Raw genomic sequence first — 24,176 nt, forward strand, 5'->3', positions numbered from 1 at the left:
TTCATGTACAATGGCGCAGTCAAAATGAATTTGACGTCGACCACCTTCAGTAGCAGTCAATGAGTTCATGAGATATTGACCCAAAAATGAATAGGAAGTAGCTAAAAATATACAGGAAATGACCCACGTAAAAGCAAAGAATTTGCCAATTGCATTTTCTACTTCAAGTTGTAGGGAAGTGGATATTTCAGGCTAGCATTCATATTGACAAAGCCTTTAATTACAGAATATCACTTCCGTGCTGTCGGATAATACTTTAATGCACATCTGTCAAAGTGGCGGCCCGGGGGCCAAATCTGGCCCGCCGCATTATTTTGTGTGGCCCGGGAAAGTAAATCATGAGTTTCTGTTTTAGGATCAAATTAAAATGAAGAGTATAGATGTATATTAAATTTCCTGATTTACCCACTTTTAAATCAATAATTGTAATTTTTTAATCATTTTTTTTCTGTGTTTTTAGTTCAAAAATCATTTTATAAAATCTAAAAATATATTTTAAAAAAAGCTAAAATAAACATTGTTTTAGATCTATAAAAAACTGAATATTCAAAGCTTTTAATCCAGTTCTTTTAATCCATTTATTTAAAAAAAATCTAAATATTATATCTAAAATGGTCCGGCCCACGTGAAATCAAGTTGACGTTAAAGCGGCCAGTGAACCAACCCGAGTCTGACACCCCTGCTTTAATGGAACGTGGTTATGGAAAAAAAGTGTCAAATGTACACTGTCTTTGTGATGGGTTTAGGATTAGCAAAACAAGTTCACAGATCATTTCAATCCATGGGAACACAAGAGCTTTTAATGCATGAACAATGTTCATTTCTGCTCATCAGTGTTTTTTTCCCTGCCACATCCGGTGCAGCTTTGGATTTAAATTCTCATAAAAAAACATTACATTTCTTTGCTTTGTGACATTGTGTCCGGCATTTCAGCATTCCTTCCAAAAGTGTGCCATGTTTCCATGCTTGATTGTTCGCTATCGGTATTTATATGGGTCAGTGTTGTTTGGAGCCAAACTTGCTTCAGGCTTTGATTTGATGTCACAGCCCAGATTTATGTGACTCTTGTCTTTTCTGGAAACAAGCAATGTTGTAAAAAGTGTGCTTTATTGTGACAACTGTGCAACTGTAAGGCCTTATGATATGTATACTTGTGAGTTGTTTATAATGGTGGCACAGAAAGTATTCAGTTTTATGAACTGATTTTTCTTCTGTTGCGGCTTGTTAGTGTGATATTTAAAATAAAGCGATATCAAAATATACTTTATTTTGTCCTTTTCTTGAATTTGATTTCATTAAACTTGCTCCCAATATTGAATTGAGCGCCATTGACTGTGTCAATACATTTTGGCATTCACAACAACTCATTCCAGGGAGAGTTAGCATTGATTTACTTTTCTTTCAACCGCTGTTAACCCTTCCAGTTCAAATAGATTGGACATTTATTCCGGACAAACTTAACTTTAAATTGATAGAGTAAGGTTGCAAAAGACAACATGAATGCATGACTAAATTTGTCAATGGCACTGAAAGATAATAATATTTTTTAGATGGTGACAGTTTGATCATAGTAAGTAATTTATTGACATCAATTTGCTCTATAATGACTTTTTAATTAGGTATTGTCAATAGAAACTCAGCTCTTCTATATCAAAGACTAATGAGGTGAAACTAGGGTTGCAAGAATTAAGTGAGAACTAATTGATTATCAAATTAAATCAATTAAAATGTTAATAGTTTTTTAATCATTTCCAGAAGTTGTTGACCGAAAAATTGTCAAAATAGTCTTTTTTGAGCCTCTTAATAGTAAATGTTGTCTCATTTGATTCTTGGAGAAAAAAAGAAGCTACACAGTAATTCAAAGACGTTACTGATTGAAAGATGTTGAACATAAAAACAAAAAAAAAAGAAAATACATTCTTTATTTTTAATTGAAACATGTTTGTTATATTTTAAGTCTGAGTAAACGGGAGGGTTCACAACTTTTTTGTGTTATTTTAAAATACGAATTAGAATAACGTATGACTGGAATGTGTAGTAATTTGTTTCCATACTTCTGCGGATCAGTTTTCTGAGCTAGTGCGAGTATGTAAAACTTGAACAGACTTTATGGAAAAATACAGTTTGAACCCGCAACAAGAACAGATATGACAAAAAATAGCTTAACTGTGCGGTCTGAACCTAGGCTTAGTCGCTCAGGCTGTGATGCATGACAATTAAATGGTGTACTCGGCAGTGGCGGTCCGTGCATTTTCTCGTAGCGCCTTCAACGAATCAATCCAACCCTCAAAAACAATTTTATGGCTATAAAACCTCTACTGCAGCTACAGCTGCGACACATAAAAATAATCAATAAATCAATGCACAAAAATGGGGTAAAATCCACTTCCTAGCAGCATTTAATGATTAAATACAAATAATGGAGCTTTTCAGACATTACAACCGGGCCAGGGGGGTGATTTTCCCGGGAAAAGACAGCGATGAACGTCAATGGTGTACCGGCAAACATTGCCTGAAAATGGGGTAAAATCCAGCCGAAAACAGCATTTATTGGATAAATACAAATACTGGAGCTTTTTAGACATCAGAACTGGGCCCGGGGTATCATTTCCTCGGGAAAAAGACAGCGATGAACGTCCATATACGTCCATACGCGAAACGGCAAAAATTGCACTAAAATGGGGTAAAATCCACTTCCTAGCAGAATTTATTGATTAAATACAAACACTGAAGCTTTTCAGATATCAGAACTGGGACCACAATTGAAATATTATTTAGGAATATAGCCATATTTTACTAACCAAAAATCCTTTTTAACTGTACACAATATCCATCCTCCTTTCTTCCTTCCTTCTTTTCTATCGCCATCAAAGCTAATGCTGAAATTCGAGCCTGTCCTGTCGTATTTCTGGCATAGTCCGTCTTGAAAATGGTTTTAAATCAACACAACAATATATTTGCTTGTGCAGCTCGCTCCAGATATAGTTTGGTAGCTCTGGCTAATCACTAGCCAATCATAGTTGGTGAAAGCGATGACGTATCCCTCCGCCTGCGAGAAGGCAATGACGTATCCTTACGCCTGCGACAAGGCATTGTCGTGTTGCCAACTCGAAATCTGATTGGTTAAAGCAACAGTCTTATCGATGCTTGTTTAATGCGGCAGAGCCTGCAGAACTGATTGTGAAGGCCTTGAGGCAGATTTCTGACCCTGGCAACAAATAATGGTTGAAATGTGATTGGTTAAATGCTTCAATATGAAAACACATCTGGAAGCAGTGCCACCAGGGGGAAAAGCAATGAAAGGAAGCTAACAGACAATTTGGAATTATTTAATAAGTATTGATGGACAAAATATAATATATGATTCAAATATTTCTTAGGCCAGCAGAGAAGCCTTGACGGCCCGCCACTGGCACTCAGTACCAGTACAAAGGCCGCGACAGGGATTCGAACTCCTTTTTCTTGCAATATTAAAAGTGAATCATAGTGGGATTTCTGAGGAATAAGCGACTAATACTGTTGGCACAAAGTAAATGAAGCAATTGTTTCAAACGCTGCTGCTGTCAGGGATGTTTCTTTGTTGATAAAAAGCCACTTGACAGATTGAAAAGGTGCAACTTCAATACTGAAATGTTTTCAGGCTCTCCCAACATTGTCTACACTGGCAAACGTCATCCAAACTTCATTCAGGAAGATTGCTTCTTCTCAAGCTATCATTCAGAGTGATTGGCATTATACTCACGTCCACATTGAAAGGAGGACAATGCATGTCAGACTGCACGCTGCTCCTCTTTTCTCTTGTGTATGAAACATTTAAAGCCCTCAGAGTTGTATAAAAGAAAATGTTTAAAAAGTTTCTAGTGAAGGCTGAAGGAATGGTATAATATAATACGGTTAACGGAAAATTGTTAGAATATTAGCTGTTTTCCCTTTTGATTGCATTTAGAATATATTTTATATATTTCTTAGAGGAAAAGAACAAACATTGAAAAATAAATAGATAAGAAAAATTAAACATATGGAAAAATAAATGAAAAAAGTATTTAGAAAAATAACTGATGACCAATCATGGTGCTGAGGTTCTTCTGCTTCACTTAATACACGCAGTCTGGGTTTGATTCCCGCTCGGGGGTGAGTGTGAGCGTGAGTGGTTGTCCGTTTTATTCTGCCCTGTGATTAGCTGGCAACCAATTTAGGGTGTCCCCCACCAGCTGCCTGTGGTTGGCTGGGCTATGCTACAGCCCCCCTCGTGACCCTTGTGAGTGGTACGGAGGATGAATACATTTTTGTATGAGCTGAATAAATTTTTGTATGAGATTTTTTAATTAAATTAATTAAATAAAATATGAAAATAATTAAACCGATTCAGGGTGTCCCCCACCTCTGGCCTGGAGTCAGCTGGGATAGGCTCCAGCACCCCCTGCAACCCTAATGAGGATAAAGCGGTTCAGAAAATGAGATGAGAAATCATTACAAAAAAAGAAATATTAGCTCCCCCTCGATCACGGGGGGTGCGGCAGCATATCCCAGCTAACTACGGGCACCAGGCAGGGTACATCCTAAATGGGTGGCCAGCCAATAGCAGGGCACAAGGAGAAGGACAACCATTCACACTTACACTCATACCTAGGGGACAATTAGTGTGTTCAACCAACCTACCATGCATGTTTCTGGAATTTGGGAGGAAACCAGAGTACCTGGAGAAAATCCACGCAAGCCCGGGGAGAACATGTAAACTCCACACAGTAGGACAGACCTGGGTTCGAACCCAGGACCACAGAACTGTGAGGCCGACACGTTAACCACTTAACCGCCACACTGCATACCCCAAAAACTTGACAAATAAAACAAAGAGAGACAATATTTTATTGTAGTTTTGTCAAATCATCAAATTGAAAATGATATAAAAAATCTTATTTCTTTATTCCATTTATTTAATTTCAATGAAACATAATTCATTAACATTGTAATGAAGTTTTACAATAGAGCAGTCAGATAATGCGTCATTCTCTACAGAATGCACTGCAAGAAAAATAAACATTTACGTAATCATTAATGCTCATGATGGTATTTGTAGTCAACTTAGTCATTTTCATTGTCGGCTAATATAGATGCATACAGCATGTGTTGCTAAAATGTTAAAAGGCTTTTAATTTTTTTGCAGCTCGAGACATATTTGTTTTTTTTTCATCCAACATAGCTCTTTCAACATTTCGAGTTCCGGTCCTCTGTGCTAAACCAAACAACTTTTGCATTTACTCGATTCAAGTAACTTAGCAACTGTGCTTAAGAATGAAAGAAAAAGAGAAAAATGTGAAGGAGAAATAGCTTTTGTTAGTCTCCCTACAATGATTGCAGATTTTAATCACAGGGGAAACACATTGTGGGATCTCAATTCATTGTAGAGGAAAATACAATTGTTTTTAAACGCTATATTATGGATTCTTGTTTCTATGGTGAGAGGAGTTTAACAAGAGCTGCTAATAAAAAGAATAACATGAAATGTCTTTGTGTTTAGTGCATCAGCCTCATAGTTCTATCCCATGTTTGGACGTTCCTGTGTGGAGTTTGCATGTTCTCCCCAGGCTTGCATGTGGGTACCACTTTCCTCCCACATCCCAAAAACATGCATTTTAGGCTGTTGGAGCACTCTAAATTGCTCTTAGCTCTAAGTGTTAGCATGAATAGTTGTCCATCTCCTTGTGCCCCGTGATTGACTGGCCACCAATCATAGGTGTCCCCTGCCTGGTGCCCATCGTTGACTGGGATAGACTGGAGCATGACCCACAACCTGTGTGAGAATAAGCGCTATGAAAAATCAATGAATGACTGTCTTTGTATCTGTCTGTCTATCTGTTTTCTATCTATTGTCGGGGACCCATACCACCCTGGTCACAACCTGTTCCAGCTGCTGCCCTCTGGCAGACGCTACAGGTCTCACAAAGTACGGACAAATAGGCTTAAGGATAGTTTTTTTCCAACAGCCATGAGGACTCTGAACTTGCGGTAGCACGACACACAATCCCTTCTGTGTAATAAATTCGGGGTGAGGTAACATAAAGGACGTTGGGCGGTGATCTGCCTCCTACTGGCTGACTGAAGATAAGTGAGGAGACAGTGAGAGGTAAGGGATCCGTTTTTTTTTCTTTGTTGGCATCTGCGAGGCAAACTTTTTCTGCAGTCGCTAGGATTTAGTTGCGCTCGGGGGGTGATGCGATGTATCCATCACGGCAGAATGCCAACGAGTCTGAAATTATCACTTATTTGGGCCTTTTGCCGGGAAAGCGCACCTTGTGGAGAAGCACTACCAATTTCATCATACGCAGTTATCTGGGTATGATGACAATTAAGCTTTTTGTCGAGTCAATGATGATGACAAAGCCTATGTCCGATTATTATAACTTATATTTCTCCAAATGTTATTTTAACAAAAATGTAATCTTATTAAAAATGTCTGACAATAACCTCGAATTTATTTGAACTGCGAGGTCTAGCAGTGAAAGTGTCTAAGGGGAGAATTTCTAATAATAATAATCACTGCAAGCCCTGTCAGACCAAATGGAATGGATTCCTTTTGCTGTCAATTGCACTGAAATATGATACAGTATTTCAATGCAAACAATATCAGTCATCGCTGCCAACGGAAGTGAATGCGTTAATGCCTGGATATAGACATTCAAAGGCCCATTTTTCACAAAAAAAATGAAAATTCTAGGTCTTCAGAGTTAATTACCCATGTCACCAGAGAGGCACTCACAACCTAGCGCTGACTAATGAGGGTCAGACAGGAAAAATGAGTCACATCCCCCCTGCCAGAACACAGCTGAATTCTAACTTAGTCATTAAACTTTGAACGTGTTTTTGTCAATGGAAAATAGGAAGTTAATTTCAAAATGAGAAAAAAACATGCAGAGCCTATAAATGGATGGAATGCAGAAAAAAACTGCATTAGAAATATGACCACGTCAAAATGGGGAATGAGACAATGGAATCCACCAATCATGGGCCAAGGCAATCATATTCTTTGGACTTTTACGAATGAAACGTGATTATTACAGGCATCTCTTATTCATTCTTTTTGCTTAGTGTCATGGTGATGTTGCCACTTTGGGCATATTCCGAGTCACGACCTACTAATGAAACGGTTCCATCATACAACAACACTCTTGTATTCCAACGCCCTTTTTGTGATAGCATTCTCATATTTATGAGAAGGAAAGTTAATTACACGTGCATGTCAAATTGTTATAAAAGGAAGACCAGTGGTGCCAAATATTGACAGCCAAAAGCACAGTGTAATACTTGGTGTGATTACTAGTGGTCAGACTTTAATGCATACATTAGTGTTAATAACAAAGATTTCAGAAAGTAAAAAATGAACGCACTTTAATCACACGTTACGTTCCAAACACAGACTTTTTTAAATTAAATAATTAAAGTGACACTCATTAGCAAGTCGATGCACAGCAGAGAGTGGTTAACAAATTGTGTAAATACGCAAATTTAACTCAGTGGGTACCATTGATGGCAATAGAAGTCCAATTCATTGGAACTTGTGGGGCGGCAGCAATCAACCCTTTTGGTGGAAATGGATTGGATGTCTACTATTGTCAAACCCATTAAAATTTATACTAGAGGGATGGAAAAAAGCCAAATGGTTGGGTGTGTATCATCATGAACACCATTGAAAGAGTTAAAATGTTTTGTACAACTTCTGAAGGAATGCACAGACCAAATCAACAGTGCCTTTTCCAATTGCAAGACATGCGTACCAATTGCTTCCGACGGAATTAATTAACAATCAGTCCCACATAATTCTTAACACTCAATTGAACTCCATCTGAGAAATGAGTCTTTTAACCAATTATACATCTTCTGCTCCTGCAATCATCCGCATCCATCACAGGTGTCAAAATTGTTTTGCATGGCCCTCAAAAGGTAATCATGTGCGCCAACTTAATTTTCCCTTGCTAAAATGAAATTTAAAAAAAAAAATTATTTCAATTTCTAAAAAGTATATGTATATATATACATATACATATATATATATATAATATATAAATATATATATATATATATATATATATATATATATATATATATATATATATATACATATATATATAGGGAATTTTCAGGGTACGGCTTATACGTGGAGGCGGCTAATATGCGAAAAAATATGGTATATATTTATAGTGTCCAATCAGCCTAACATGCAGGTTTTTGAAATGTGGGAGGAAACCACAGTATCCAGAGTAAACCCACACAGGCCCAGGGAGAAAATGCAAACTCCAGAGAGGTGGAGTGATCTGGATTCAAACCCAGGACCCCAGAAATGTGAGGCAGACGCCCGAACTACTCATCCGCCAGGCCGCTGAACCAATATTAATTAAATGAAAAAGAATTATGAAAGGTCACAATTGGCGGCAAGGGTTTATGAATCCAAGGTGGTGTGATTATTATTATTCGTTCATACACATAGAAGGAAGCCACCGAGAATTCCTTAAAGAAGCATTAGAATACTCCTCGGAGCCGCCAGCTGTCAGACTTTGGATGCATACACAACTGGCATTCCACTGTCTTTCCTTCACATCCACTCATGGTTTGTGTTTCACAAACCAACTCAGGCTAAAACTGATTCAACATTCATTGCCAGTGGGGAGGCACGTCACGGATGATATGCAGAGCAAACATAATTCTCTGCCAGACTTCTTGCTTTGAAATCTCAGTAGAAGAAAGATACGCCAAAACAACTCTGACTGTAGATTTAGTATATAGAGTGAATAAACACAGCGAAAAAATATGCGAGGTTACCGTTTTTTAACACTAAATAAAACATGTTTGAGGAATAAAACAAAACAGGAAAGGCACTATGGGAAAGACATTTATCTGTAATGAAATCGGAGTCTCAAGCAATTCTAAAGACAGATTCAATCTGAAAAATACACATATTGACTGTTGTGGTATACTATACTGTAAATTTTGCACAATAAACTGCTGGTGTGTATTTAATAGGAAAGATGATACAGAAAAAGATTGGATTGATCAAAAATCTCATTATCAACTCAATCACTGTCATTGACAGTATGGGAAATCAAATCCATTTTAACAGGTGGACGCTTGGCATTGAATGATAATCACTACGAGACATTAACGGTGATAGCGTGTTGGTTTATCTCTTTCAGGCTGGAGTGTCAACTAAGACCCCTCACTGAGGCTCCCAACCTGTCAGCGCACCTCTCTCTTCCACCCACTGGCATAAACCTTGAAGTCCTTATCAAGCTGTTTTTAAAGCTCACACGTTTTATAAGACTGACTGTTCCGAGTTTTGTTTTGAGGAAAAAGATCAGGTGGTGTCACAGTAAATCTCTGCGACAGGTGCAAGTGTGTCCATCACATGGAACACCTTTAAGTACTGCATCAATGTCCTTAATCATACTTTGTCAACAACAGTATCATATAAATACGCAGACTATTTTTAATTAAACCTGGTGGAACAATGTGAGACTACGCTTGCTTTTTCCACGCCAAATTTTAGGATTATGAAAATCTCTTTTAATCGATTGTTGTACCATCAGTCAAGTCTTTTCTGACCAGTTTCTGTAAATTTTGGTCCTTTGAAGCACAAGGAACTGCCATTCTAAATATATTAATACCAGTGGCGGGCCGTCAGGGCCTTCAAGGCCTTCTCTGCTGGCCTAAGAAATATCTGAATCATATATTATATTTTGTCCATCAATACTTATTAAATAATTCCAAATTGTCTGTTAGCTTCCTTTCATTGCTTCCCCCCTGGTTGCACTGCTTCCAGATTTGTGTTTTCATATTGAAGCATTGAACCAATCACATTTCAGCCATTTTTTGTTGCCAGGGTCAGAAATCTGCCTCAAGGCCTTCACAATCAGTTCTGCAGGCTCTGCTGCATTAAACAAGCGTCGATAAGACTGTTGCTTTAACCAATCAGATTTTGAGTTGGCAACTCTACAATGCCTTTTCGCAGGCGTAGGGATACATCATCGCTTTCACCAACTATGATTGGCCAGTGATAGAGTAGGCGGGCCAAAGCCAGAGTGAGCCAGCTAGAGCTCGCAAACTCAACCCACAATGGCCGACAGAGGAAAACAAATGGATTTGGTTGCAGATTTGCTGGCAAAGCCATTTTCCAGACTGACTTTTCAAGAAAAAAAAGCTGGACAGCATTAAGAAAGGTCGGACACCTCCAAAGCAAGCAAGCCTGTCGCAACCGGGAACAAACATTTTCAGCACTAAATCGAATAAAAACGTATGCCAGAAATACGACAGGACAGGCTCGACTTTCAGCATTAGCTTCGATGGCGATAGAAAACAAGGAGGAAAGAAAGGAGGATGGATATTGTGTACAGTTAAAAAGGATTTTTTGCGAGTAAAATATGGCTATATTCCTAAATAATATTTCAATTGTATGAGGTTATTATTGATGATTATTTATGTGTCGCAGCTGTAGCTGCAGTAGAGGTTTTATAGCCATAAAATATTCGCTGAAGGCGCTGCTAGAAAATGCACGGCCCGCCACTGATTAATATACTGTATTTTTTGGACTATACACTGTACATCACTACTTTTCCCCTCACCCCTCTGTGGCTTTAATGACGAGCCGGCGAATTGATGGATTTTTAGAGGCTAAAGAGCGTTATGGTGATGTTGCCACTGTGGACGCATCTAGAGCAGGGGTGTCCAAACTATTCCACAAGGAGCTGCACTGAGTGCAGGTTTGTTCCAACTGATCAAGCACAGATGCTTAGGTTGGAATGAAATACTGTATCCACTTGCCCCAAGTTATGTGTGAATGGTTGTCCGTCTCCTTGTGCCCTGCGATTGGATAGCCACCAATACAGGGTGTTTCCTGCTTAATGCCTGAAGTCAGCTGGCATAGAATCCAGCACCCCCTGGAAACCTACCGTATGAAAAAGGAATGAATTTCATTTGGTATGGATGTCTATGAGTCTGGATGATTCATTGATACAAAAATCAAACTAAGGAAGCACATTGAGAATATTTTGTCTTTTGCGATAAAAAAAGTGCTCCTTAAAGACTTAAGCACCCCCACCAAAAACGGAGCACAGTAATTTTATATTTTTCATTTCGGTATAGGTCAAATAAATTAGGTTGGACAAGCTTATGACGTTTTATATTTGTGGAAGGTCTGGCACAGACTTTGACGTGAATGGAGGTCAAATCAGGCTCGCGCTATTTGGAGTCGCCAAGCCGCTTACAAGTCTTTCATAACAGCAGTTGAAATTATGTCCCCGAGGAAAACATCTGTATTGATTTAATTATGAGTTTCCTGTCTCGTTCTGTAACGTTTTGGGATGGAAAATAGAACTTTTGCAAAATATCAACAAAATCTTTGTAGATGGTCCAACAAATTGAAAACCAAGTTGTCATTATTTCAGCTTTTTTTTATATTACACCCCTGGCAAACACAGTTCCAATTTGTTTGCTTAATGTCTAAATTGAATTGTGGAGTTCATTGTATGGTTGAATAATGAGATTCCAAGTAAAAGACAGCTAACAATTGTCTGTGCCCAGAGCGAAAGCTCCTATGCACAGCTGTGCGGATGAAAACTCCACCTACTAATCCCAGCTCTGCCACTCGGGTCTCTCTGTTCATTCCAAAAGCCTCCCAAATCCGCTTTTCAATTGCATCTGTACATTCAAGGGCCAACTCACTGCAGGTTAAGCGGCGACCCAGCCGCTGTCAACACAAATATTTGCCCCACGAGCCGATTGTTTTTTTTGGGGGGGTGGGGGGTCGCACATGGCATGACTATGGTTTGGTAACATAGATCATTGCTGTGATGTAAAATCTCACCAGCTATTAGTCCTGCGTAATAAGAAAAAAAGGAATACGCCCGTCGGCCTCAAAGTTGTGGGTTCAAACCCAGGTCGGTCCTCCTGTGTGGAGTTTGCCCAGCCCAGGCTTTGCGTGGGTTTTCTCTGGGTCTCCGGTTTACTCCCACATTCCAAAAACATGCATGGCAGGTAGGTTGGACACTCTAAGTTGCCCCTAGGTATCACTGTGAGCGTGAATGTTTGTCTGTCTCCTTGTCCCATGGCTGGCCACCGATTCAGGGTGTCCCCTGCTTGGGATAGGCTCCAACACCTCCCACGACCTTTGTGAGGATAAGCAGTTCAGAAGATGGATGAATAAAACAGTCACAAATAAGAAATGCATCAAGTAGGGCTGCAACCTAAAACTAACCAGTATAAATTGTGAAGCAGCACCGTTGCATGTATATATATATATATATATATATATATATATATATATGTATAAATAAATATATATATATATATGTATATATACATATATATATATATATATATATATATATATATATATATATATATATATATATATATATATATATATATATATATATGTGGCGTGAGTAGTCCACGTGTGTAGAGTTTGCATGTTCTCCTCGGGCCTGCGTGGGTTTCCTCCCCCATTGCAAAAACATGCTGATTGGACACTTTACTTAGCCCCTAGGTATTAGTGTGAGTGTGAATGTTTTTTTTTTTATCTCCTTGTGCCCTGCGATCGACTGACCACGGATTCAGGGTGTCTCCCCGCCTTTGGCCGGAGTCAGCTGGGATAGGCTCCACCACCCGCAACCCTAACGAGGATAAAGATGTTCAGAAAATGAGATGAGATTATATATTATATATATATATATATATATATCTTAAAATCTATTAGGTTGATTGAGATAGGCTAAAGTAGGTTGTCTTTTCTTTCCATTAAGAAGTTACTCGCAAACCTCAGGATGAATTAAGGGGGAAAAAAAGAATAGAGACAAAAGATAGGAGGTATCTTTCTGTCTCGGTGCTGCCATTTATTTCCCCTCTTCCTCATGGGGTTGCTGTTGCTATTAGCAACTGGCACTTATAGTTTTTCTTTTGGTCAGGAGCAAGCATTATGTTCAACCCATGAATTCAAGTACCTATACATTCAGTTTTGAAAAGTCTGTTGTATGAGAACCTGTTGTGAATAGAAGTTGCATGAGAATGAACTTGTTTTTCTGGTTTTCTTAAGAACGACAAGATTCGCAGAAGCAGGGGAAAATGGGGTTGGTTGTCCGAATTTTTACTCTTTCATTGATATTTTTAAATCAGTCTTACAAAAGTAATTCATTTAGCAGAGTCAACGAAATGTGATATCTTGGGTTTGATTTGATGTCCTATTCCTTTTTATTTTTGGTTGTGGAAATTATTTTTCTGCAGATAAACCCTTGACCAAAAATTGATATATTATAAAAAAAAAGCATTCTGTTCACCAATAATGTACAGGGTCATTGTTTCCATTTGTGCAGTAGTAGACATGGCCAGCTATTAATCATTTGCAAAGCAATGTAAATACAATTTTAACTATTTAATTTCAACACTATAAATTGAATGACATGAAGCAAAAGTTGCTGAGTAATAAATTTTGGGGAGTAAACGTAAATAGGTACCATACAATCCACACTTTGACATGATTTCAGTATGAAATAACTCATTAGCTGCCATTCAGTATGAAATAACTCATTAGCTGCCATTGGTAGAAAAATAAAAACAGACTTTCTTTAAAAGAAACCACCTCAAAATTCTCAGGTTTATAAAATAAACATACCTGACAGTAACTTCAGTGTATCATCGCTGAAAACACATACTTTGAGAACAGATAAACAATCTGAGCTGTACTATTATTTCTGAATGTAAAATTGGGTGCATTTGACAGGGATACATAGATAGCCACATAAAAAAATCTACGCTTCTTAAGTTAACATGAAAGTGCATCATTAAAGTAATCCTATATGATGATTGGCATAAATGACAGCGGCAATCCTTCAAGCCTAACTAATCATCCTTGCATGGTGGAAACACTAATCAGGTGTAATTAGATTGCCTAATGACTATGTCCTTTCAAGATTGTAGTATCGTGAGAAATCAAGTACCGCTCACATTTAATTCTGATCAAGACTACATGTTTTTTTTAAAAAAATGTATTAATCTTCGGAGTACAAAATGGTCGCATTACTAGTTCTCGACATTGTCTTCTGATCCTTTACTTTCACTGTATTTTTGTCAGCCTTTGGCCACCTCCTGTCATGGTTTAAGAATATTAGCTGTCAGTATAATGTCATATTGTGATGGATTACTTCAAGTCATGGATGCCACTACAGGGAAAACTCTGAATTAGATGCATAGAATAACTTTTGCAAAGGTAAAGGTGAAACCTAATGAAGGTAACGCCACGTCCATATCAATATCTTGCCATTTAGGAAAATATGACAGGTGGGGAATTGACTTGTTGAACTGGATTAATTATACAGTGAAATGGCAAAGTTATTATTCCTTTATTCATAGAACCGCTTATACAGAAAGGGTTGCAGGGGGTGATGGAGCCTATCCCATCTAACTAGGGGCATCAGGTGGGGGAAATCCTGAATTGGTGGCCAGCCAATCGCAGGGCACAAGGACATGGACAACCATTCATGCAAAGGAGAATTTAAAGTGTGCAACCAGCCTACTCAGCATGTTTTTGGGATGTGGGAAGAAACTGGAGCACCTGGAGGAAACCCACACAAGCCCAAGGAGAACATGCAATGTCCATATATATATACAGTGGTACCTCGTGATACAACATGCTCGTCATTCAACATGCTCGTGGTACGACGAAAATTTCGATCGAATAATTCGCTCGCAATACGATTAAAATTCCGAGATGCGACCAAGCCAGGTGGCCATGACATGAGAGGCTGTTTATCATTGTAGCGCACTGTCTTTTTGGGCCGCATCTCTTTCCTGTATAACTACTATATCTACGAGGACTGAACGATTTATTCAGACGAGTTTCGACCAGGGAACGCACAACGCGCATGCGTGGGCAAAAATAGGGCTTTCTGGGTAATGAAGTATACTCGTGCACACAACACCCATAGGCAATGGCACCCTTTCTCAGAATAAAACGTCATTACCCACAATCAATACGTGGGTAAGCTCAGCTATTGCATTTCCTGTTATTCTTTCTAAGGAAAGAAGGTCCCGCAATTGTTCTTTAAAGACTATTTCTCGTTGGCAAGTGGTCATGCGTTATCCTATTGTGAGGACATTTGTGTGCATCATTCTCGGAATATTTTGAAGGCAATGCAACAGCAAACAGTCCATCGATAGCGAACGTGAGGGTGGAGGTGTGGCAAACCGCTAACCCGGAAAACGAAGGTAACAAAAGATTAAGACAAAACTAGAATTCAGTTTTGTGTAAAGTTACATTATATGTATGTTTGAGTGTGTCTGTATATATTTATCCAAGTTAATTTAAATTTGTTTGTTCGTTTACGAGTGCCGTGGATAAAGTCTCCCCGAACAGCCCCCCCTCCGCCTCCGTGTGTGTCGTTGTCTCTCCCCTCCGCGAAATGCGTCTAATTTTACATCTATTAAACACATTTTATTACTATTAAACCACTTGTTATTTATTACTTTGTCAATATATGGCGAATTAGAAGACATAAAACATTTTTTCCAATCCAATATCCCGTTTTTGGTCTTTTTTCAGAGGGTTGGAACTAATTAATTTGTTTTCAATTCATTTCAATAAGAAACGTTCGCTCGAGTTACGAAAAGCTCGACATACGATCTCAGTCTCGGAACGGATTACGATCGTATGTCGAGGTACCACTGTATATAAAAATGTGAATTTTAACATCAATAGGGTCCATACATACTGGCCCATGCTAAATATCAATCAAGCTTTAATTTGATTGGAGGAGGAGTAAAACTTCGTTGTTAGTGTCCACAAGAATAACAACAACCTGAGTGCTGGGTTGACAGGTCTGGAGCTTTTAAAAAAGAAACATAAATAAAAAAATACAGCAAATAGTATTCTCTCATATAGAAGTAAATCTTTGTAGTGAATCAAATTGAGATATTGCTTCATGCAGCTGTTGCTTTTGAAAACAACCCTACAGTTATATGATGATTAGATTTCTCAGCACATAGTTTTGTTTAATAAGTGATTAATTGACTACTAAAATATTAATTGCTGGTATGCCTAATGGGAAAATCTTTGGCACATGCAGAAAATTTCTAATGAGAGTCATGCGAGTGGTCAGATTAATCATTGCCTTGTTCTGTTTGGTTTAACAGGTCATTATAAAACATTAGCAAAATCAGCGTCCTAATATATATCATCAATTACTTATTGACATTCTCTTTTTACTCTATTTGGCATGTGTAATTGAATGCTGGGTGAAGGCAAGATGATCAATTTTAGAATGAAGTAGATTTTTTCCCCCTTTCCATAAGGCCATTAAAAGACATTTTATTGCTATTTAAGTGAAAAAGTGGAGCCATAAAAGTGAACTTTGGACGACCAATTGTCTGCACCTTGCAGCTACATGTGGCTCCTTGTAGGGGCATTGTTTTTAAAATTAAAGCAGGAAACAGACAAATGGTCTACTTAGGAAGTCCTAGTTGCCCGTGGCTCCTTCAAATATTATTTGTTTTTGATTTCATTATATTTTTTAAAAAAATCCAAGTTTAAGAAGCTTAAAAAAAGATTGAAATTAAATAAGAGTGCATTGGCCAGAATGAGCAAATTGACTTTCATATCGTGCAATGATATACAAGTTAGAATTTTACAAAGAGTGGTGAGTAATTCAAAGTTTGTATAGTCAAATTTAAGACTTTTTAAAAACCACTCTATTAAAGTTGTCTTTTCTGGTTAAACCTGGTACAAATTTCCCAACCAATGTTTGACTTTTCTCAGATATGATTTTCCAAATACCCGGCAATTCAAAATTACAGAAATGTAAGACCTTCAAGAACAAATGATTTTTTAAGTAACCTTCAAAATCCAAGTTTAGTCAATTTAATAACCCTGCGTGCTGTTATGAATTGTCAACAAAGCACTCCATGTACTTGACCATCATGTTGTCCTTCAAACTAGATTTCACCCATTCAAATATAACCTCACATATTATTCTGTCTGTGAGAGCACTGCTGAAAAATATACAAGTAAAGGAGCAAATATAAAAATCTCTTGCTAGTCATTTCTGTTATCCGCCTCACAATGGGGGTCCTGGTTTCAAATCCATCCAGGTCGGACCTGTGTGGAGTTTGCATGTTCTTCCCGTGCCTGTGTGGGTTTTCTCCGGGTACTCCGGTTTCCTCCCACATTCCAAAGATATGCATGGTAGGCTGATTGGACACTCTAAATTGCCCCTAGGTATGAGTGTGAGCGTGAATGGTTGTTTGTCTCCTTGTGCCCTGTGATTGGCTGGCCACCAATTTAGGGTGTTCCCCGCCTTGTGCCCGAAGGCAGGTGGGATAAGCTCCAGCACCCCCCACGACCATAAGGAGGATAACGCAGTTCAGAAAATGAAAAGCTCTTACCGATTCCACATGACAAGCTAAGACAGTGGAGTCCTTATTTTTCTTTAGAAGGCACCAATTGTCTGAAGTTGAGTACATTTTGTTTGCCCCAGCTTCACCTGATTTGTGAGTACACTATTCATTGTTGTGTTGAGTATTTATGTTGATAGAGCTAATTATTTTGGGCTGCATAGGGGGACTTGAAATAAGTTTAGACACCCCGGGGCATACATATAGTTTGTTGCACTTATACACGTAGTTTATTCCCATGTCTAGACTTTTATTACATCAGTTCTGACAGTGGCACTCTTAGGCCTTATTTCCTGTATTTTTGGGGGTGTTCATTTGAACACCTGTATGGGAGGGTGTTTTTTTTTTTACCTTTTTCATTTGAGGGTGCCACTTTAGTATATTTTGCTTCCCCTATGTTGTCCCGTAGTCCAGGTTTTCTGTGGACTTTGTTGTAAATAAATTATCATTTAATACTACTTGGCTTGTGTGTCTGGCTCCTCATTGGCCGAATTTTTCTGCTGTGGTAGTTGCGACTCCCTGGTACATCTTACCACCAGGGGGAGTCGTAACAGGAATATACTGGACAATGAACAATTGTGTACAACTCATTGGCTGCGCATTTGATGTACTATTCTCACTATGCATACTAAAAACAATGAAAAAAAATCTGCGATACTCGTTACTATTTTGGATACTAAATAATTAAATGGCTCTCCTCAAATGAGGAGATTGGGTTCAAAAAGGGTTAAGGAAATCTTCAATCCCGCTGCTGTTTGTTGTACAGGTATTTAAGAGCCATTTACAAATAAAGAAAGAAATCACTTTGTTTAGAAGAAGATATGATATGGAGCGCTACCGAGGTTCAGTGAATTTTGATTGCTCTCAGTGAGCCTCACATGACAATTAAATAAGAATGCATGATGTCGCCACATCAGCCACATTATGCAACATTCACCTGCCATTTGCCGGACTCCATGTCAGCCTGCAGCAGATTTCATCCAAACAGATGTCGTCAGTTCATTTGAGTCTAATCGCCGATGTACCGCCTGAACTGTCAATGTCAATGCCTGTGTATTAAAGATTTAATTAGGTCTGGGCATTTTATCATCATCATCATCACATTAGTGATTAAAAATGAACTATAATAACTAATAGACAACATTTTCCACATTTTATCAAAGAAAGTCAGGAAGAACTTTTATATTACTCTGCAAAAACATTTTGTAAATGTGTGATAGTTTTCGAAAACAAAATCTGATGTTTTCACATGTTATTTTGATGTACCATATTTTCACGACTATAAGGCGCACATAAAAGTTTAAAATTTTCTCAAAAATAGACAAGGCGCCTAATAATCCAGTGCGCTTTATATATGGACTAAATTGTTATCACGATAAAATAAAATAAATCAGTCGATAGGATACACCATCCTCTACAGCTCTCACAACTACGGCAAGCAGCCCCCAACTCTATTTATATATATCTACTATTTTTCCCGTAGAAAAAGTACTGCGCAGTGACTGCTGGGATATATAGTTCTTTTGTCAATACACCCAGTATGACGGCGAGCACACTAATTTGGTGCTCACCGTCATTTCGGCTGTATTTACAAAATAAATCCTGCCGCTAGATGTTGGCGTCAACAGAGCATTCAGAGCTAGACTCCGAAATATGTATGTATATTATATATGGATGAATATCGAACCGCAACATGAGATTATGGCTACGTGAGGCGTATGTCAAGCGACCGGATGGCTTTTTTTCACGGCTCGCCGTCACTTTTGATTTGCGACCAAGTCACGAAAATGAAATGATGACGTGAGTACATTGTAAAATGGCTAAATAAAGTACAACCGAACTCAGTTTTGCTTCCGTTGCCTTTTTAAAAACGTGTTTTTAGGGTGTGGGTGTAGCGTTCTTGTTTAAACTGGTGTATGTTTTGCCATGCCTGGCTGCGTCTATAAAAACGGTGCGTCCTTTTTGTGTTTAAAATACAGAAATAGCACTCGTTACTGACACTGCGGCTAAAAATACGATGTGCTGTATAGTCGTGAAAATACGGTATACAAAGTGAAATTGTTTCATGGAGGACGACAAAAATTCTAAGGATATCTTTTTCCCACTTTTATTTGGTAATAAAATCATGTTAATCAAGTAAATATTCACTCGTATTTTGATTTAATTGAAAGCATCTATTTAGAAAAAATAAATAACCTTTTTATTTATCTCATTTTCTGAACCGCTTTATCCTCATCATTTTGGGAAATAGAATATTTACTTTTGTAAAATTAAAGTTTTTTTAAATTTCAAATATGTGCTGTCCACGATATTTTAATTATGTTTTGAAAAAAAAAGTAAAATTAATTTACATAAATAAACAAACAAACCTGTATTTATGTACATTCTGCGATTGGCTGGCCACCAATTCAGGCCGAAAAGACAACATTTTTTGTAGGTTGGACTATTGTTAAGAGGCAAATATTTTCTTTTCAACTTGGAAGTCTACATTTTTATCAGCTCCATTGGTGGCCCTCACTTTCAACTCAATTCCCTAACCCATTAAAGTTTCAACGAATCTTTGTTCCTGAGGAAAATAAATGAGCCCTTTACTCAATTTAACTCCGTGGGTCATTCATCTAGGCCTGCAGGAGTTTGAATTTAAGCTAATCATTGAAAAGGCTATTTCTAAAAACCTAATGGAATATGGCAATATATATCAGAAATGCAAATATTCATATATCAAAGCCACAGAAATTCTGAGTTTTTAAAAGTGTTAAGCTGAGATGAAGAAAACTTTAATATCAATAAAAAACAAATGATATTTAAAAATAAATAACATTTCATCCATCTAGAAGATTTTCATCAATCAATACATTGTTGTTTTGCACTGCAAGAAATATACAACTAGTAAAAAAGAGCCAATTTATTGGAATTATAACAATAATAACCAATTAATGATTTATCAACATTTTCATTATGCTGCCTCGTGCTGTAGAGGTTAATTCGCCTGACTTCAGTGCAGGCAAGCGTGGGCTCAATTCCTGCTGTTGGCGGTATGATTGTGATTATGTGTGTGTTTGTGTGTTTGTGTATGTGTGTGTTTGTGTGTGTGTGTGTTTGTGTGTTTGTGTGTGTATGTGTATGTATGTCTGTGTATGTGTGTGTATGTGTATTTATGGATGTGTGTGTATGTGTGTGTATGTGTGTGTGGATGTGTGGATGTGTTTGTGTATGTGTGTATGTGTGTGTATATCTGTGTATGTGTGTGTATGTGTGTGTTTGTGTATGTGTGTGTTTGTGTGTGTATGTGTGTGTATGTGTGTGTATGTGTGTGTAAGTGTGTGTATGTGTGTGTATGTGTGTATGTGTGGATGTGTGGATGTGTGGATGTGTGGATGTGTGGATGTGTTTGTGGAGGTGTGTGTGTGTGAGTGTGTGTGTGTGTATGTGTGTATGTGTGTGTATGTTTGTGTATGTTTGTGTATGTGTGTATGTGTGTGTATGTGTGTATGTGTGGATGTGTTTGTGGATGTGTGAATGTGTGTGTATGTGTGTGTTTGTGGATGTGTGTGTTTGTGTGTGTGTATGTGTGTGTATGTGTGGATGTGTTTGTGGATGTGTGTGTGTGAGTGAGTGTGTGTGTATGTGTGTGTGTATGTGTGTGTATGTTTGTGTATGTGAGTGTATGTGTGTATGTGTGTTTGTGGATGTGTGTGTGTGAGAGTGTGAGTGTGAGTGTGTATGTGTGTGTATGTCTGTGTATGTGTGTGTATGTGTGGATGTGTTTGTGGATGTGTGTGTGAGTGAGTGTGTGAATGTGTGTGTATGTGTGTGTATGTGTGTGTATGTGTGTGTATGTTTGTGTATGTTTGTGTATGTGTGTGTATGTGTGTATGTGTGTTTGTGGATGTGTGTGTGTGTGAGAGAGAGAGTGTGAGTGTGAGTGTGTTTGTGTGTGTGTGTGTGTTTGTGTGTGTTTGTGGACGTGTGCGTGTGTGGATGTGTGTGTGTGTGTTTAAAGGCACATCTTCATTAGCGCATAAACCCCTTTGACCATCTGTTGTGTTCATTGAAAAAAAAAATCATGCAACTTAATGAAAGGCTAAATTTACTCTTAATGAGACTGTCTCATTATTATTATTATAGTTATTATTATTTTTTATGAAAGCGACAGAAGGTGGTTCATTTGTGAAAACCTTTGAAGCAAAGTTATTTTGCATTAAGATACTGATAGACAGGTAGACAAAGAGGTCCAATAGACTGTAAAAATCATTTAGAAAATGGGCCAAAAATGACAAAAACATCATATAAAAAACGTTTGTGACTCAAGGCGCCGTAGACATACAATCTTTTCCCCAAAACTATTTTGTTCACGTTGTTTTCAATTGTATAGTCTACAGTTTCCTCATTGCCACGATCATTTATTTGAGTATCCTATTAACAAACTGTATAGCATAACGAACTGCAAGCTTGGTTCATGTTTGACCAGCTATCGATAGGGTAATTGGAAATTTAGCCTAGCCACGACCTTACATTGCTTGACCCAATAGTTATATAGTGACAGGTAAAGATAGATCATGTTGCAGTCAATGTATTTCTTATCTTTCAGTTCCTTGTTCCAATTAATTTTACACATACAATGAGATATGAATGTAAAATTGATCCATTTCCATTTAAACTCAGAAATCATACAGTAGTGGTGACTTCCTTGTTTGGCACCGTCTGCCACAGTAAATATACGTAGTATGAATGAGAAATTTGTGTAATCGTTATGTAAAAATGGGTTAGTAGAGACAAACATTTATTTACTCTTCTTTCACTGCCATCTCTACCACTTCAAATGGATCGCAGGCCTTTCGCCGTCAATGGCAACGTCTCCGGGGGACCACTTCATCACACCCAGTGATATTACAGATAGTGAGTATTGGCAAGCTAGTTCAGGATTAGTGATCTGATGGCATCATCCTCCCTGAACAAACGCTGAAATGAGGGTTTTAATCCAACTCGGAATAGCGAAGGGCAAATCACAACATGCCATGTGCTATTATTATACTACCGGTTTCTAATCTTCCTCTCGCTCATGGTGCGGTTTCATGACAATTATTCATTCATTAATTCATCCATCCATTGCGTATAATATATACACACACACTATATACACACACTATACACACACACACACACTATACACACACACACACACACACAACACACACACACACACACACACACACACACACACAACACACACACACACACACACACACACACACACACACACACACACACATATATATATATATATATATATATATATATATATATATATATATATATATATATATATATATATATAATATATGTATATAAATTAAGTAATGTAGCGACATAATATGCAAGTATTTGTGAGCTGACACTGCCCTCTGCTGTTGCTTACGTGAATTACATATGCAAGACTTGGTAAATGTCTACCTCTTGTGATCACGTCTTATATTACAGTATATAAACAACGGGCTTCCTGGAATTTAAAGGAGTCTTTTTATTCATTCGATTGACTGTGGGAGACGTCCAATTCATTTCAACAGCGATCATTTGCTGCCAGCCTCTTCCAGTCAAAATGGATTGGACGTCAATCGCCGTCAATGGCAACCTGCGAAATTTAAAAATGAACTCTCTTTGGTTCCAGGATGAAAAGACAGCAGAAGAACAGATAATATATCTGTATTTATTTTCATCAGAACACAGTTTTTTAATCATCGTAGCAGTAGATTTCATACTTTTCGAAAAGATCGTGACTTGTCAGACTTGTTTTTATAAATCATTTCATCAAAGTCGTTTGTAAAAAAATTAAAGAAGTTAGTCCAACTAAAGCATCTATAATATTACAATATACTGGTAGTGTAATAGTAACCATAATAATCATAATTGCAATGATACCTTTATATGCCTTTCCTCCTCCTTTTCCATTTCTGGTCAAATTTTTCTGCATTCACACGTAGGAATAAACACATTCTCTGGAACCTGATGATCATTTCAATCAAATTACTAGATATCAAAGGAAATACAATTAAAAATATGACAGGGCATGCATTTCTCAGCATACCAGAAGAATTTCTACAACCCAAAAAAAAACATGAAAATACATGAAGGGCTTCTGCATAGATCCACAGGAGAGAGACAAGATCAATTGAAACATTCGTTACAAATGCTACGGACGGAAATCATCGGAGCTGTAAGCTCAATTAAAAGGGCTGGACACAGTTAATTTAATAAAAATAAATAAAAAAGACGTTATTCTATTTCACACACCTATTGGACACTATTGAACGTGTGCTTCTGGTGAGGTTTTACGATGTTTATGAGGCGAAAAGCCAAAGGGCCGATGACCCTGACGGACCCTGTTTACTTCATGTTTCCTTCCAATTGCTATTTATGCTTTATTCATATGGTCATGTCTGAATTCTGTGTGAAATGGAACTGAAAAATCAGAAATACAGTATCAGTGCTGTCCAGTGAAAAAGCACAGGCTCAAAGATAGCGATGAAAAACAAACAAACATGAAGCATAATGGACATATACTATTGGTTTAATCTTTGAAATTGTCGTTTGTTTATATGATTTGAAGAAAATATTCTTTTTCAGTTCCAGATTTCATAATTAAAATAAAGATACAAAAAACATTCAAAAGAATTTGGAAGCTATCTACTTTTCGCTATTTGGTATATTCGTATAATTAAGAGTCAATATGATTTAGCTTTAGTACAATG

The 24,176-nt window shown here is 37.7% G+C and overlaps 1 protein-coding gene across 1 annotated transcript in view; it reads left to right on the forward strand.

The window, feature by feature from the left end:
- Positions 1-24,176, forward strand: part of cckbrb (cholecystokinin B receptor b) — an 88,746-nt gene that overhangs the window by 19,903 nt on the left and 44,667 nt on the right. The window lies entirely within an intron of this gene.

The sequence above is a fragment of the Stigmatopora argus genome, chromosome 13, assembly GCF_051989625.1.
Source record: "Stigmatopora argus isolate UIUO_Sarg chromosome 13, RoL_Sarg_1.0, whole genome shotgun sequence".
NCBI lineage: Eukaryota > Metazoa > Chordata > Actinopteri > Syngnathiformes > Syngnathidae > Stigmatopora > Stigmatopora argus.